The sequence below is a fragment of the Mesoplodon bidens genome (assembly GCF_964165515.1).
Source record: "Mesoplodon bidens genome assembly, contig: HAP1_SCAFFOLD_159, whole genome shotgun sequence".
Taxonomy (NCBI): Eukaryota; Metazoa; Chordata; class Mammalia; order Artiodactyla; family Ziphiidae; genus Mesoplodon; species Mesoplodon bidens.
The window spans coordinates 299,273-315,559 of NW_027672558.1; the positions used below are offsets into that span (position 1 = coordinate 299,273).

Here is a 16,287-nt window from a genome sequence, read left to right on the forward strand (position 1 = left end):
GGGATTCAGAGTACCGCCTAAACAAGCTCCAGAGATGGGCACAAGCCATGGCTATCAGCTTGGACACCAGAGACGGGCATGAGATGCTAAGGCTGCTGCTGCAGCCACCAATAAGGCTGTGTACAAGCACAGGTCACTATCCACACCTCCCCTCCCAGGAACCTGTGCAGCCCACCACTGCCAGGGTCCCGAGATCCAGGGACAACTCCCCTGGGAGAACACATGGCGTGCCTCAGGCTGTTGCAACGTCATACTGGCCTCTGCCGCCGCAGGCTTGCCCCACATTCCGTACCCCTCCCTCCCCCCACCGGCCTGAGTGAGCCACAGCCCCCTAATCAGCTGCTGCTTTAACCCTGTCCTGTCTAGGCAAGAACATATGCCTGAGGACGACCTACATGCAGAGGCAGGGCCAAACCCAAAGCTGAACCCCAGGAGCTGTGCGAACAAAGAAGAGGAAGGGAAATTTCTCCCAGCAGCCTCAGGAGCAGCGGATTAAATCTCCACAATCAACTCAATGTACCCTGTATCTGTGGAATACCTGAACAGAAAATGAATCATCCCAAAGTTGAGGCGGTGGACTTTGGGAGTAACTGACTTGGGGTCTGCTGTCTGGAACTGATTTCAGATTTTTATGTTTATCTTAGTATAGTTTTTAGCACTTATTATCATTAGTGGATTTGTTTATTGGTTTGGTTGCTCTCTTCTTTTTTTCATTATTACTTTTTTATCTTAATTATTTTAAAAAAATTATTATTCTTTTTTTCTCCTTTTTCTTCTGAGCTGTGTAGCTGACAGGGTCTTGGTATCCTGGCCTGGTGTCAGGCCTGAGCCTCTGAGATGGGACAGCCGAGTTCAGGACACTGGACCACCAGAGACCTCCCGGCCCCACGTAATATCAATCAGCGAGAGCTCTCCTAGGGATCTCCGTCTCAACGCTAAGACCCAGCTCCACCCAATGGCTGGCAAGCTCCAGTGCTAGACATCCCATGCCAAACAACCAGCAAGACAGGAACACAACCCCACCCATTAGCAGAGAGGCTGCCTAAAGTCATACTAAGTTCACAGACACCCCATAACACACCACCAGTTGCATCCTGCCCACCAGAATGACAAGATCCAGCCCCGCCCACCAGAACACAGGCACCAGTCCCTTCCATGAGGAAGCCTACACAACCCACTGAACCAACCTTAACCACTGAGGGCAGACACCAAAAACAACGGAAACTACAAACCTGCAGCCTGCAAAAAGGAGACCCCAAACATAGCACGTTAAGTGAAATGAGAAGACAGAGAAATATGCAGCAGATAAAGGAGCAAGGTAAAAACCCACCAGCCCAAACAAATGAAGAGGAAATAGGCAGTCTACCTGAAAAAGAATTCAGAGTATGAGAGTAAAGATCCAAAATCTTGAAAACAGAATGGAGAAAATACAAGATATTTAACAAGGGCCTAGAAGAACTAAAAAGCAAACAAACAATGATAAACAACAAAATAAATGAAATATAAAATTCTCTAGAAGGAATCAATAGAAGAAAAACAGAGGCAGAAAAACAGATAAGTGACCTGGAAGATAAAATAGTGGAAATAACTACTGCAGAGCAGAATAAAGAAAAAAGAATTAAAAGAATAGAGAACAGTCTCAGAGACCGCTGGGACAACATTAACCACACCAAGACTCAAATTATATGGTTCCCCAGAAGGAGAAGAGAAAAAGAAAGGGGCTGAGAAAATATTTGAAGAGATTATAGTTGAAAACTTCCCTAACATGGGAAAGGAAATAGTCAGTCAAGACCAGGAAGCGCAGAGTCCCATAAAGGATAAATCCAAGGAGAAACACACCAAGACACATATTAATCAAACTATCAAAAATTAAATACAAAGAAAAAATATTAAAAGCTGCAAGGAAAATGCAACAAATAACACACAAGGGAATCCCCATAAGGTTAACAGCTGATCTTTCAGCAGAAACTCTGCAAGCCAGAGGGAGTGGCAGGATATATTTAAAGTGATGAAAGGGAAAAAACTACAACCAAGATTACTCTACCCAGCAAGGATCTCATTCAGATTCTACAGAGAAATCAAAAGCTTTACAGACACGCAAAAGTTAAGATAATTCAGTACCACCAAACCAACTTTACAACAAATGCTACAGGAACTTCTCTAGGCAGGAAACACAAGAGAAGGAAAAGACTTACGAAAACAAACCCAAAACAATTAAGAAAATGGTAATAGGAACATACGGATCGATAATTATCTTAAATGTAAATAGATTAAATGCTTCAACCAAAAGACATACACTGGCTGAATGTATACAAAAACAAGACCCGTATATATGCTGTCTACAAGAGACCCACTTCAGACTTAGGGACACATACAGACTGAAAGTGAGGGGATGGAAAAAGATATTCCATGCAAATGGAAATCAAAAGAAAGCTGAAGTACCAATTCTCATATCAGACAAAATAGACTTTAAAATAAAGACTAAAACAGGAGAAAAAAAAGACACTACATAATGATCAAAGGATCAAACCAAGAAAAAAATATAACAATTGTAAATATTTATGCACCCAACATAGGAGCACCTCAATACATATGGCAAATGCTAATGGCCATAAAAGGGAAAATCGACAGTAACACAATCATAGTAGGGGACTTTAAAACCCCACTCTCACCAATGGACAGATCATCCAAAATGATAATAAATAAGGAAACACAAGCTTTAAATGACACATTAAACAAGACGGACTTAATTAATATTTATAGGACATTCCATCCAAAAACAACAGAATACACTTTCTTCGCAAGTGCTCATGGAAAATTCTCCAGGATAGATCATACCTTGGGTGACAAATCAAGCCTCAGTAAATTTAAGAAAATTGAAATCATACCAAATATCTTTTCCGACCTCAACTCTATGAGACTAGATATCAACTACAGGAAAAAACTGTAAAAAATAAAAACACATGGAGGCTAAACAATACACTACTAAATAACCAAGAGATCACTGAAGAAATCAAAGAGGAAATCAAAAAGTACCTAGAAACAAATGACAATGAAAATATGATGACCCAAAACCTATGGGACACAGCAAAAGCAGCTCTAAGATGGAAGTATATAGCAATACGATCCCACCTCAAGAAACAAGAAAAATCTCAAATAAACAACCTAACCTTACACCTAAAGCCACTAGAGAAAGAAGAACAAAAAAACCTCAAAGTTAGCAGAAGGAAAGAAATCACAAAGATCAGATCAGAAATAAATGAAAAAAAAATGAAGGAAACAATAGCAAAGACCAATGAAATGAAAAGCTGGTTCTTTGAGAAGATAAACCAAATTGATAAACCACTAGCCAGACTCATCAAGAAAAAAAGGGAGAAGACTCAAATCAACAGAATTAGAAATGAAGAAAGAGAAGAAACAACTGACACTGCAGAAATACAAATGATCATGAGACAACTATGAGCAACTGTATGCCAATAAAACGGACAACCTGGAAGAAATGGACAAATTCTTAGAAAAGTATAACTTTCCAAGACTGAACCAGAAGAAATAGAAAATATGAACAGACCAATCACAAGCACTGAAATTGAAACTGTGATTAAAAATCTACTAACAAACAAAAGCCCAGGGCCAGATGGCTTCACAGGTGAATTCTATCAAATATTTAGAGAAGAGCTAACACCTATCCTTCTCAGACTCTTCCAAAATACAGCAGAGGGAGGAACACTCCAGAAATCATTCTATGAGGCCACCATTACCCTGATACCAAAACCAGACAAAGATGTCACAAAAAAAGAAAACTACAGGCCAATATCACCGATGAACATAGATGCAAAAATTCTCAACAATCAACGTGATATACCATATTAACAAACTGAAGGATAAAAAAACATATGATAATCTCAATAGATGTAGAAAAATCTTTCAACAAAATTCAACACCCATTTATGATAAAAAATCTCCAGAAAGTGGGCATAGAGGGAAGTTTCCTCAACATAATAAAGGCCATATATGACAAGCCCACAGCCACCATCGTTCTCAGTGGTGAAAAACTGAAACCATTTCCTGTAAGATCAGGAACATGACAAGGGTGCCCACTCACCAGTATTATTCAACATAGTTTTGGAAGTTTTAGCCACGGCAATCAGAGAAGAAAAAGAAATAAATGGAATCCAAATCGGAAAAGAAAAGTAAAACTGTCACTGTTTGCAGATGACATAATACTACACACAGAGAATCCTAAAGGTGCTACCAGGAAGCTACTAGAGCTAATCAATGAATTTGGTAAAGTAGCAGGATACAGAATTAGTGCACAGGGCTTCCCTGGTGGCGCAGTGGTTGACAGTCCGCCTGCCGATGCAGGGGACACGGGTTCGTCCCCTGGTCTGTGAAGATCCCACATGCCCCGGAGCGGCTGGGCCCATGAGCCATGGCCGCTAAGCCTGCGCATCCGGAGCCTGTGCTCCGCAACAGGAGAGGCCACAACAGTGAGAGGCCCACGTATCACAATAAATAAATAAATAAATAAATAAAAGGGAAAAAATTAGTGCACAGAAATCTCTTACATTCCTATATACTAACGACAAAATATCTGAAAGGGAAATTAAGGAAACACTCCCATTTACCACTGCAACAAAAAGAATAAAATATCTAGGAATAAACCTACCTAAGGAGACAAAAGTCCTAAATGCAGAAAACTATAAGACACTAATGAAAGAAATTAAAGATGATACAAACAGATGGAGAGATAGAGCATGTTCTTGGATTGGAAGAATCAACATTGTGAAAATGACTCTACGACCCAAAGCAATCTACAGATTCAGTGCAATCCCCATCAAACTACCAATGGCATTTATCACAGAACTAGGCCAAAAAATTTCACCATTTGTATGGAAACACAAAAGACACCAAATAGCCAAAGCAATCTTGAGAAAGAAAAACAGAGCAGGAGGAATCAGGCTCCCTGACTTCAGACTTTACTACAAAGCTACAGTAATCAAGACACTATGGTAATGGCACAAAAACAGAAATACAGATCAATGGAACAGGATGGAAAGCCCAGAGATAAACCCATGCACATATGGTCACCTTATCTTTGATAAAGGAGGCAAGAATAGACAATGGAGAAAAGAAAGCCTCTTCAATAAGTGGTGCCGGGAAAACTGGAGAGCTACATGTAATAGAATGAAATTAGAACACCCCCTAACACCATACACAAAAATAAACTCAAAATGGATCAAAAACCTAAATGTAAGGCCAGATACTATCAAACTCCTACAGGGAAATATAGGCAGAACACCTTATGACATAAATCACAGCAAGATTCTCTTTGACCCACCTCCTAGAGAAATGGAAATAGAAACAAAAATAAACAAATGGGACCTAATGAAACTCAAAAGCTTTTCACAGCAAAGGACACCATAAACAAGATGAAAAGACAATCCTCAGAATGGGAGAAAATAGTTGCAAATGAAGCAACTGACAAAGGATTAATCTCCAAAATATACACGCAGCTCATGCAGCTCAATATCAAAAAGAAGCAACCAACCCAATCCAAAAACGGGCAGAAGACCTAAACAGACATTTCTCCAAAGAAGACATACAGATTGCCAACAAACACATGAAAGGATGATCAACATCACTAATCATTAGAGAAATGCAAATGAAAACTACAATGAGGTATTACCTCACACCAGTCAGCATGGCCATCATCAAAAAATCTACAATAAATGCTGGAGAGGGTGTGGAGAAAACAGAACCCTCTTGCACTGTTGGTGGGAATGTAAATTGATACAGCCACTATGGGGAACAGTATGGAGGTTCCTTAAAAAACTAAAAATAGAACTACTATATGCCCCAGCAATCCCACTACTGGGTATATACCCTGAGAAGACCATAATTCAAAGAGTCATGTACCACAGTGTTCACTGCAGCACTATTTACAATAGCCAGGACATGGAAGCAACCTAAGTGTCCATCAACAGATGAATGGATAAAGAAGATGTGGCACATATATACAATGGAATATTACTCAGCCATAAAAAGAAACTAAATTGAGTTATTTGTAGTTTGGTGGATGGACCTAGAGTCTGTCATACAGAGTGAAGTAAGTCAGAAAGAGAAAAACAAATACCGTATGCTAACACATATATATAGAATCTAAAAAAATGGTTCTGAAGAACCTAGAGGCAGGACAGGAATAAAGACACAGACATAGAGAATGGACTTGAAGTTACAGGGAGGGGGAAGGGTAAGCTGGGACAAAGTGGGAGAGTAGCACTGACATATATACACCCCCAAATGTAAAACAGGTAGCTAGTGGGAAGCAGCTGCATTGCACAGGGAGATCAGCTCGGTGCTTTGTGACCACCTAGAGTGGTGGGATAGGGAGGGTGGGAGGGAGATGCAAGAGGGAAGGGATATGGGGATATATGTATACATATAGCTGTTTCACTTTGTTATACAGCAGAAACTAACACAACACTGTAAAGCAATTATACTCCAATAAAGATGTTAAAAACAAATAAGCATTTCTTACTCTCTCCTCTACTGCTAAAAACCACACCTGTAATCAAGTCTCACATGGGCCCACTATTATTATCTTGCAATAGAATCTGTAATGTCTTAATGAATATTGGGACAATAGAAACAACTGTGGCCAAAAGAATACTGCATTTGAAGTCCGAAAACATGGCTCTGCTAATTATTAGCAGTATGTGAATGTCCATTAAATGATAAAGTGCTATATAAGGTCAGGTTCAAGAAGAAAAAGAATTAAACTATAAGCCAGAAAGAGAAGAACAAAAAAAGATAATGGAATATAAAGGAAAGTTGTCTTAACACTGCTCCTCCCTGTTCTCTTACTCACTCCTTGCTTGGTCCATAGCCATCATCCCAATTCTACTACATTCCTGCTAAGAATCCTGCATGAGTTTCCTGTGGCTGCGTGACAAAGTACTGAAAGATGCAAGGCTTAAAATAACAGAAATTTATTGTCTCATAGTTTTGGAGGCCAGAAGCTCGAAATCAAGATGTTGGCAGGTCCATGCTGCTTCTGAAATCTGTAGGGGAGAATCTCTTCTAGAATCTCTTCCTAGCTTCTGGTGGTTTGCTGGCAATCCTTGGTGTTCCTTGGCTTGTAGCTGCAGCACTTCAATCTGTGCCTCCATAGTCACATGGCATTCTCCACATGTGTCTATGTCTTCACATGGTAGTCTCTGTGTCTCTTCCCTTCTTATAAGGACACCTACTCCAGTATGACCTCATTTTAACTTACATCTTAATTACATCTGCAAAGACCGTATTTCCAAATAAGGTCCCATGCACAGATAGCAGGGGTCAGGATTCAACATGTTTTTTGAGGACACAACAAATCCCATCTTGGGAACTCACCATTCCTCCCAAATCACTCCTACTCTCCCCTCTCCACATATTCATATCACCCCAACTTGCCTCCCTCTCTTCTCCAAAACCTCTGTCTCACATCCTTCCATAATCATATTAGAGGCCTGTCCTTAGAACGATGGGCCAGAAGAGCAACCTCCAACAGCTTGCAGTTAGAAAGACCAGTTTCTACTGCCCAGAAAGTTCTAAGGAAAGAACATTTTTGTTTCAGTTGCTGGGATTCCGAAAAAAAGATATGCTACGGGGGAATCCGAGTGAGAATTCTGAATGTAGTTTTTTATAGAGGAATTATTAGAAATTGTGGTGAAGGTCTTTAAGTCCATTAAAGGTTATATATGATGCTATTCATTGGCTTAACAACTGAAATGTCATAAGTAGCATTATTTATAGAAAAAAATGCACCCAGAGTTTCAAACAATAATCTAACAAAGGAACTTCTGGGATATATCCATTTGTAAGGGATTGCCTGCATTAAAAATATTGCTAACAAATAGCACAGCAACAACATAAATGTTCCTCCTCAGTGGAGGCATCTTCAAATGGAAGTTGAAGATGGTTTCAGGGAACTGAGTAGGGTAAAAGGACGAGTCAGTGTTTCCCACACTCAAGTGTTTGTGTTCTGAGAAATTTTTTAATTCTGCATTTTTATTTTGATAACATTAAAAATATATACGAATACCCAGATTATCTACATGTATACCATATAAATGAGTGATGGCAAACAATTCAGTGCTGCATTTGCATTACGAAGGCATAGGTGCCAAGAAATTCCCTAAAACAGTGCTTAATTTTTAATGTACTGGAAGCATGTCTGGCTGCTCCTAGGTTGACACATCCTAAAATCATAATGACAATCATGACTCAAGCACTCTTGTATTCCTGTTGTGTTTTTTAATCAGTTATAAGGACAAAATTTATACTTTGCAGTAACAATTTACATCTGAAAGATGTCTGCATGGAAAAAGCCTTTTATTTTTAAGAACTGAGACTTAGTTTTCTGACATTCTTAAAATGACAGTGTGGAAGAATAACATTAACTCATAAATTATCTCAAGCTAAGCAAAAAATAATACTCAAAGGTGTTTATACCAAGTGGAACCCAAATGATACTATAATGTGCTATATGAATAAACGTTGCACAACTATTCAAACAGAAGAAAGAAATGGAAGAATTAACTCATCACATAGCGCATGGCAATAGCCAATGCCAAATCAAACGAAAGCATTCTGTATCATTATCTGTATTACTGCAAGGAAATATATTACGTTTAATCCTTGCAACAGTTCATTAGCAGAATGTTTCACAGGAAATACATTATGGAAATTAAATTTTTTCCACCCTTGTATCATGGGGCATACTATTAAATTGTCCCATTAAATTAAATGCGGGGGGGCATGGAAGGTGCTCAGGAAAAAGATGGGAACTCATTTTAGGAGACAGCTATGGAACAAGAGAAGGCACAGAAGTGAGAACATGCTTGAGAAGGTAAATAAACTAGCCTGATGAGATGGAATGGTCCACATTTGGCAAATGAGAAGGTTTAGGCATAAGTCTAATGGCCATATGTAAAAAGAAGGCCTTGTATAAATTAAATAACTTGTATTTGCTCAAATAGTTTTTCTATTTCAGTTCAACACATGTTCTAAGGCTTTACTATATGGCACCCAATATAGTAAACACTGGAGGTATGAAGACCAGCAAGAAAGGACGTCTATACTCAAGGAAACCATAGTAAAATATGGAAGACAGACATAAACAAATAAATGCAATAAACTTTAAGGTTGAATAATCTAAGAATGCACCCAATTGTTTAGAAGATTTCTTAAAGTTTTGTGATTATCTCATCTTGGATGAAGAAAAAAAAATGCAGGTGTCAGCCTATGTATCGGGAATTTCCTCAGTATACAGTTTTTTCTTCTTGGAAGAGAGGTCAAAGTGTCTTGTTTTATCCTTACTAGGTTCTCAATGCCCAGCACAGTGCCTGATATATAATAATCCCTCAAATATTTAATAAATAAATAAACACCAAGCATGTTTTGGTTTTAAATATACTATTATAGACAGATAACTTTACATTCAGTAGGACCTGGAAAGAACAATATTTTGATTACCAAACTATCTCCCTAAGATAAAGGAGTTGAGCTGAGCATAATCCAATCCTCAACTCTTCTTAGGGAGGAACTAAGCAAATGACAGAAAAGCCACCAATTCTGATGTAATAACCTTGGAGGAGACAGAAGAATGAAGAACAAACATTGATATGAGAGAGAAAAAGAAGAAGTGTTTATGAAAATCCTGAAGTCTGGTCACAGATCAAGACTATTCTTGTTGGTATTACAAATATTCTTTTGGGGTGATGTTCTGAGACCCAACCCAACCCTTCTAACTTTCTCAGGACAGGAGACTACCCTGTCAAGTAAAACATTTGTTCTATTTTGCATTAACCACCACCACCACATAACATCATCTTGATTCTTCTTGTTTGCCCCTTCCACACACACTCACAAATATGTAAGCTACTGAGAGTAGCGATCTCCTATGTCGTTTCCAGCTATATCCCTTGCACTTAGAAGAGCGTCTAGCACATATTAGCTGTTCAATAAATGTGTGTTAAACAAAACATATGAGTGGCTCTACTCTCAGTCACAGCTATTCAAGGGAAAAAATGTCCGAAACATGACAGTATATTCCGGGATCAAGGGTGGGACAATGGAGGTACAGGTAGTTGAGAGCAATTAATAAGACAGAAAGAAAAGGACTTGATAACTGATTGTTTGTGGGGATTATGGAGGAGGGAGGTGTAAAGCATTTACTAAAGAGTCTAGTACGTGGTCAGTTTATTAAATATTGGCCAATAGTAATAAGAAGAACAACACTGTACAGGTCTGACGCTGAGGAAATAGGTCGGGGCAGAGATATAGAGCTCCTATCCGAACTGAGGAAGAAGAATTACAACACTGGGCCTTGGAGGAAGGGCACGCAGAGGGCTAGGAGCCCAGAAGTAGGAGGTAAAGCAGAAAGTGACGTCATCGAAGCAAGGGCGTAGAGAGTTTTTAGAAGATTCAAGAAATCTCAAGATATTCAAATGCTACAAAGAGGTCGTGCAGAATGCAAACTGAGGGAAAGTTAACATTCTTTTTTCCTCTGTAACAACTTAAGTGACGCATTCTGACTTTCACTCGAGACCCTTTTAGCGGCATAAAACGCACTTCACCAAAACTGGACCTGTCCGACAATTTGAACTGTCGACACCAGAGAAGCCCTAGTCACCCTTGCATTGCCTCCTAATTCCACCTTCCCGTCGACACCTCTGCCCTCCCTCTGCCATCGTCTCCCGGCCCAGCGCTCCCCGCTGCTTTTACCTGTCCGGACACCGTGTGAGAACTCGGGGATCGGGACAGAGTTGCGCGGGTTAGCGCGGGGTCGCCAACTGCCTGCTCCCGGAGGAGGCTGAACCGGACGCCGCCGGCTTCCGCAAAAGCGCCCCGCCCGCGCGCGGCTTCCTGGGAATGTGAGCGCTCCTCCAATGGGAGCGAGAGGCGGGGAGGGGCCTGCTGCGTTCCCAGCCCCCTCACTTCCCAGGAGCCGCACTGCATTCTGGGAGTGGTAGTTTCGGCTGGCCTATCGCCGAATCCGTCACCCGCTCCATCAACAATTCATGTTATAAACAACATCAAGCGCTGTTCCTTAGAGAAAGTGAGAGAATGCACGGCCACAAAAAGTCCACCGGCGGGATAAATGAAGAGCCGAGCTTTCCCCACCGTCTCCCTGCTTAGTCTCAGCAGGTAACATCGCCTGTTACTTCACAGACGACATAGAATTCATCTGACAGGAATTCCCTCTAATTTCGCCACGAAATTTTTTTAACCTCCTTGGATCCTTCAGCAATCCTTTCTCCCATTCTTTTGCAATAATAAAAATGGTAATAATAATAATAAACCAACTACTCTCCTTTGATGTAAACTCCCTCATCCCCTTTACATCCCTATTCCTTCTTACTAACTCAGTCGAGCTCCACTAATAAACTACTCTGTCTCGTGTCTCAACGGCTCCCTGCTTATTTGCCCTTTATTATCAGCATTTAAAGACTGTCAAAGTTTCTCTCATCTAAAATATTCCAAAGTCACGTTTCTCAACCCCACACCACCCCAAACCTCTCACCACACACAGACTTAACTTCTCCTTTCCAGTCAAAATTCTCAACGGTGTTGCTAAAATAGACACTTTTTAACCATTACCATACTTCACCTCTGCAGGATTTTACATTGGTTATTCCCTCCTTCTTGAAACCCCCTTAGTTTGGGCTGCTTTAACAAAATACCTCAGACTGAATGGCTTAAACAGAAATTAATTTTCCACAGTTCTGGAGGCTGGGAAGGTTCAGACCAGGGTGTCACAGTGTGGTGGGGTTCTGGTGAGGACCTGCTTCCTGGCTTGCAGGCTGCTGCCTTCTTGTTGTGTCCTCATGTGGTGGAGAGATAGTATCTCTCGCACATCTCTTATAAAGGTACTAATCCCATTCATGAGGGCCCCACCCTCATGATCTAATTAACTCCCAAAGATCCACCTCCAAATACAATCACATTGAGGATCCAGGCTCTAATATATAAATTGGGGTGGGAAGAACACAAACATTCACTTTATAGCACCCTTTATTCTCTTAGCTTTTTCTAAGATGCTGCACTCTTCTGGTTCCCCTCCCACTTTTGTGGCAGATCCTCATTTTCCTTTGAAATGTTCATTTCCACAGGGCTCTTCCTTACACTCTCTTCTTTTCTCAGTTGTAAAATTTTTCTTGGGTGATCTTAACTAATCCCATTGCTTTGATTATCATCTGTATGCTGATGATTCTCACATATAGGAAGCCCAGACAAGACTCCTGTAACCGAGACTAAATATCTAATGAAAGCTGGGCATCTCTTTCAGGCACCTAAAACTTAATGTAGTCTTTAGTTGACCTAATACATTCCTACTCTCCCCTCTCCCATAAGCTGCTCCTCCTTCTCCTCTAATCCCATCTCAGTGAATGGCACAACCATGCAGTCAGTTGCCCACACCAGAAAGCTGGGTATCATTTTGGATGCTTTCACTCCCTCATAGCTCACATCCAAATAATCAGCAAGCCATGTTAATTCTATTCCCTAAATATCTCACTTGTCAAACTTCAGTTTTCTCATCTTTGAAATGAAGATAATAACGGCACCTGTCTTCAAAGATTGCTGCAGTGATAAATGAGCAACACTGCCTGGCAAAGAGTAAGCACTCAAGGACAATAAGCATGTATTGAACAAGCATTATATTTGTCATTGGTTCTTCTTTATTAGGTCTTACATAATAATAGCTAGCATTTACTTTATATTTAGGGAGAAAGAAAAGGAAAATGAGAAATGGTGAGATATTTTGTGTAAGTTACAATCCACTCCATTCCTCAGTATTTTTCCAATCATGACAAAAATATAGCAGTAGTCACAAAGCACTATACAAACTGTTCTACTCTAATGTGTGCAGCATATACCATACTTTATTTATTTTTATCAGCTCTGGATGGGCTATAAACATTAAAAAAATCATGACAAATGATCTGAGCACTAGAAACCAGAAGTAATATCTCTGTACCTACAGTATCTCCTTCACCATCTCCCTCCCACCCACTCCTCATCACTTGAAATTGTTTTATCTAAAACAAAATCTGATCATTTCCAACTTCTACTTAAAATCTTAATTCACTCCTCATTATGTAGAGGATAAAGTCTAAGATTCTAAACGGAGAATTCAAGGCCCTCCATGACCTGACCTCTCTTGACCTTCCCTGCTTCATATTCTGCTTCTCTCACCAACACATCCTGTGTTCAAGCCTACTCTTGTATGGTGTCATTCACTAATTCATCCATCTATCTATTCCTCCAACAAATATGTACTAAGTGCCTACTATGAGCCAGGCCTATTCTGGATTCTGGTGATATAGCAGTGAACAAGACAGACAATGTCCTTGCCTACTGAAGTTAACACTTCAATACCATGCTCTTTCATGCCTCAGTGACTTTGCACAGGCTGCCTCCCTTATCTAAATATTATTTACCCTTCAAGACATATCTTAAATATCACCTCTTAACTTTCCAGCAAAGTATATGCTTTTTTAAGCTTTTTCATCCTCTGCAAAGGTTTACTTTTCATCTTAATATTAATTTAATTTTATTCAATGCCTATTATTTGAGAGACAGCATAGTATCTTTTTTTTTAAAGACACCAATTGTACTTGAACATTTGTTACTTTTTTAAAAAATTTATTTATTTACTTTTGGCTGTGTTGGGTCTTCATTTCTGTGCGAGGGCTTTCTCTAGTTGTGGCAAGCAGGGGCCACTCTTCATCGCGGTGCGTGGGCCTCTCACTATCGCGGCCTCTCGTTGCAGAGCACAGGCTCCAGACGCGCAGACTCAGTAGTTGTGGCTCACAGGCCTAGTTGCTCCGCGGCATGTGGGATCTTCCCAGACCAGGGCTCGAACCTGTGTCCCCTGCATTAGCAGGCAGATTCTCAACCACTGTGCCACCAGGGAAGCCCGACAGCATAGTATCTTAGAAAGAGAAGGAGTTTTGGAGCCAGACAGTCCTGAGTTAATAGCTGTATGAACTCTAAATGTTGCCTCAATTTAGAGGTTTTAGAGCTCTATCAAAACCCCTCTTTTACTCTATAGTCTCTCCTAAAGTAATCTCACCTGTGCTTCAAAATTTGTATCTCTAGCACAAGCATTTATACTGGGAAATCAGGGAAAGTTCCTTCTGATGGGGTAATATTTAAGCTGAAATATAAATGTCAAGAAGGAATCAGCCATAAGAAGATCAGAGGGAACAGAAATAAAGCCATAGTGACTGGAGGGTAGTGGAAATGAGGGGAGAGTAGTAGGAGAGGAGATCACACAGGCCTTTCTGCTCCTCAAATATGTCAAGCTCCTCCTCACTTTATATCTTTGCACCAGCTCTCTCTGCTTGGAGTTTTGTTCCCTCTTACCTTTTTGTGGCCAGAGGGTCTTGCAAGGCTGCATAAGCTAGAAGAAGGAGTTTGGACTTTATTCTAAGTGTAACGGGAAATAGAGAGGTTCAAGCAAAGGAGTGGTCTGATGTATGGGTTTTAAAAAATTATCTGGCTTTATTTAGCATACCAGTATACTGTCTACCCTGGTAATAAATTAATATGTACAGTTTTCAAAATATGTTAGGTAGTTTCCAAGAGGAGTGCTTCTGGATGTGTATACTACAGTGCATGCAGAACCGTTTAAATAGGTGGCTTTATAATTTGATAATTTTCAAATTTAGAAGTTCTGTTACCATTTCATCAGGTTACTGAAGAATGGATTCTCTTTTTTATAATACATGATTTTAGATAGTATGAGCTTATGGAGTAAAGGTTTCAATTTCCATTTCAGTTCCTTCAGCTACCAAACCTGGAATTATAGAACTGATGGTTTAGATAACCTTATCCAGTCTCCCAATTGTACACATGACAAAGATTACAAAGCTAAGAAGAGATGGAGCCTGGATTACAAACTAGCTTTCTTATAGTAGATGCTCCAGAACTGTCTGTTGTACTAAAATAAGATACATATATCATACAGAACTCTAGTCATATCTGAGAGATCCTGGTTTTACATTCTGCTTAACAGGATTGGATCGTGATGTGTTATTTTGTAGTTCACAAACAAATCTAGTGACTGTTGTTTTGGCATCACCATCATTCACATTATTGCAATTTATCACTGATCACCAGTGCTATTTATGCTTCTTTTCTCCTGGATATTTGGACTTGGGAAAATTTTCTTCCTGTTCATCTGTGCCCAAAATAGATCTACCTTGAGAATGCATGTTCTCCTTTGAAATTCACAATCAGTAGAGGGAGCTAACACATTATCAATATCTACAAAATCATTGACATTTGAGTATGGGACAGTTTGTTTCTCTTTGTAGCTCATTCCAGTTAGTGTCATCACACTTCCGGCTCTGTTGGTCTGAGCCATCAATGGTTCCAACATCAGCTTTGGCAAAGCAGTTGTGGATTACTTCTGAGGTTTCTATCTCACATAGCAATGAAATTCTCATCATACGAAGGACATGCCATTTCTTTACACCTGCAATAGAACAGTGCTTCTCATAACATACCAAGCATTTCCATCATCCAACTTTTGATGATTTATTATTTCTCAGTCAAATGGCTACACATAGCCATGGTGCTGGCAGGCAAAAATAAAAGACTACAAACGTTTTAATTTAAACCTCTGGTGTCCATGTGCAGCTAACAGTAATAGAATGTTCACATTCTGGTAAGTCATTTTACTTTCTAATTGCAGGAGCCATTTTCCAAACAACCTGCCAGACGTCAGTGCATTTTTGTTAAGTTTATATACACACAGGAAAGTTGTGTATAAACGGGGAGTTTTCAAATTTCCATATTGATTCTAATTTCTTGCTCCTCTCAGCATTCTAATGGAGGAAAGCTGATGACCCAGCTTTCTTTCTTTATTTATTTTTCTCCAGGACAACATTCTTCTGTCAGAGTGTTCCTCTGGTTTGGTCACAGATTATAGAGGCGCATTAGATATGCCCCCAAGGACACATCTATTCAGATTTGACTTCTCATTTTCAAGACAATCATCAGCAAACAGAGTTATTGTAGGTGCTTCACTGTTTAGGTTAAGTGAAATGATATTGTGATAATGCTGAAAGCATTGTTGCCAGTCATAAAGACTTGACATCAACTCCCATTTGAAGAGCAATTTCATTAGCCTTTTCTAAAAACAAGTGAGCATCCAGATATAGAAATATCTTCCCTGGTCTGGCAAAATTATTCAAGTGTTCCACTTACTAAGTTGGCATATTTTGCTCCTCTCAT

General features: G+C 39.8%; 1 protein-coding gene across 2 annotated transcripts in view; it reads right to left on the reverse strand.

Moving 5' to 3' along the window:
* VAMP7 (vesicle associated membrane protein 7) overlaps positions 1–10,900 on the reverse strand; it is a 91,532-nt gene extending 80,632 nt beyond the window's left edge. The window contains exon 1 of one of the 2 annotated variants that reach the window (XM_081259283.1): positions 10,768–10,859. The gene's annotated coding sequence lies outside the window, so the exon portion shown is untranslated. Of the gene's footprint in view, positions 1–10,767 lie in introns of both variants that reach the window. The other variant, XM_081259284.1, reaches the window with a different exon arrangement.
* Between the last annotated feature and the right edge of the window lie 5,387 nt (positions 10,901–16,287).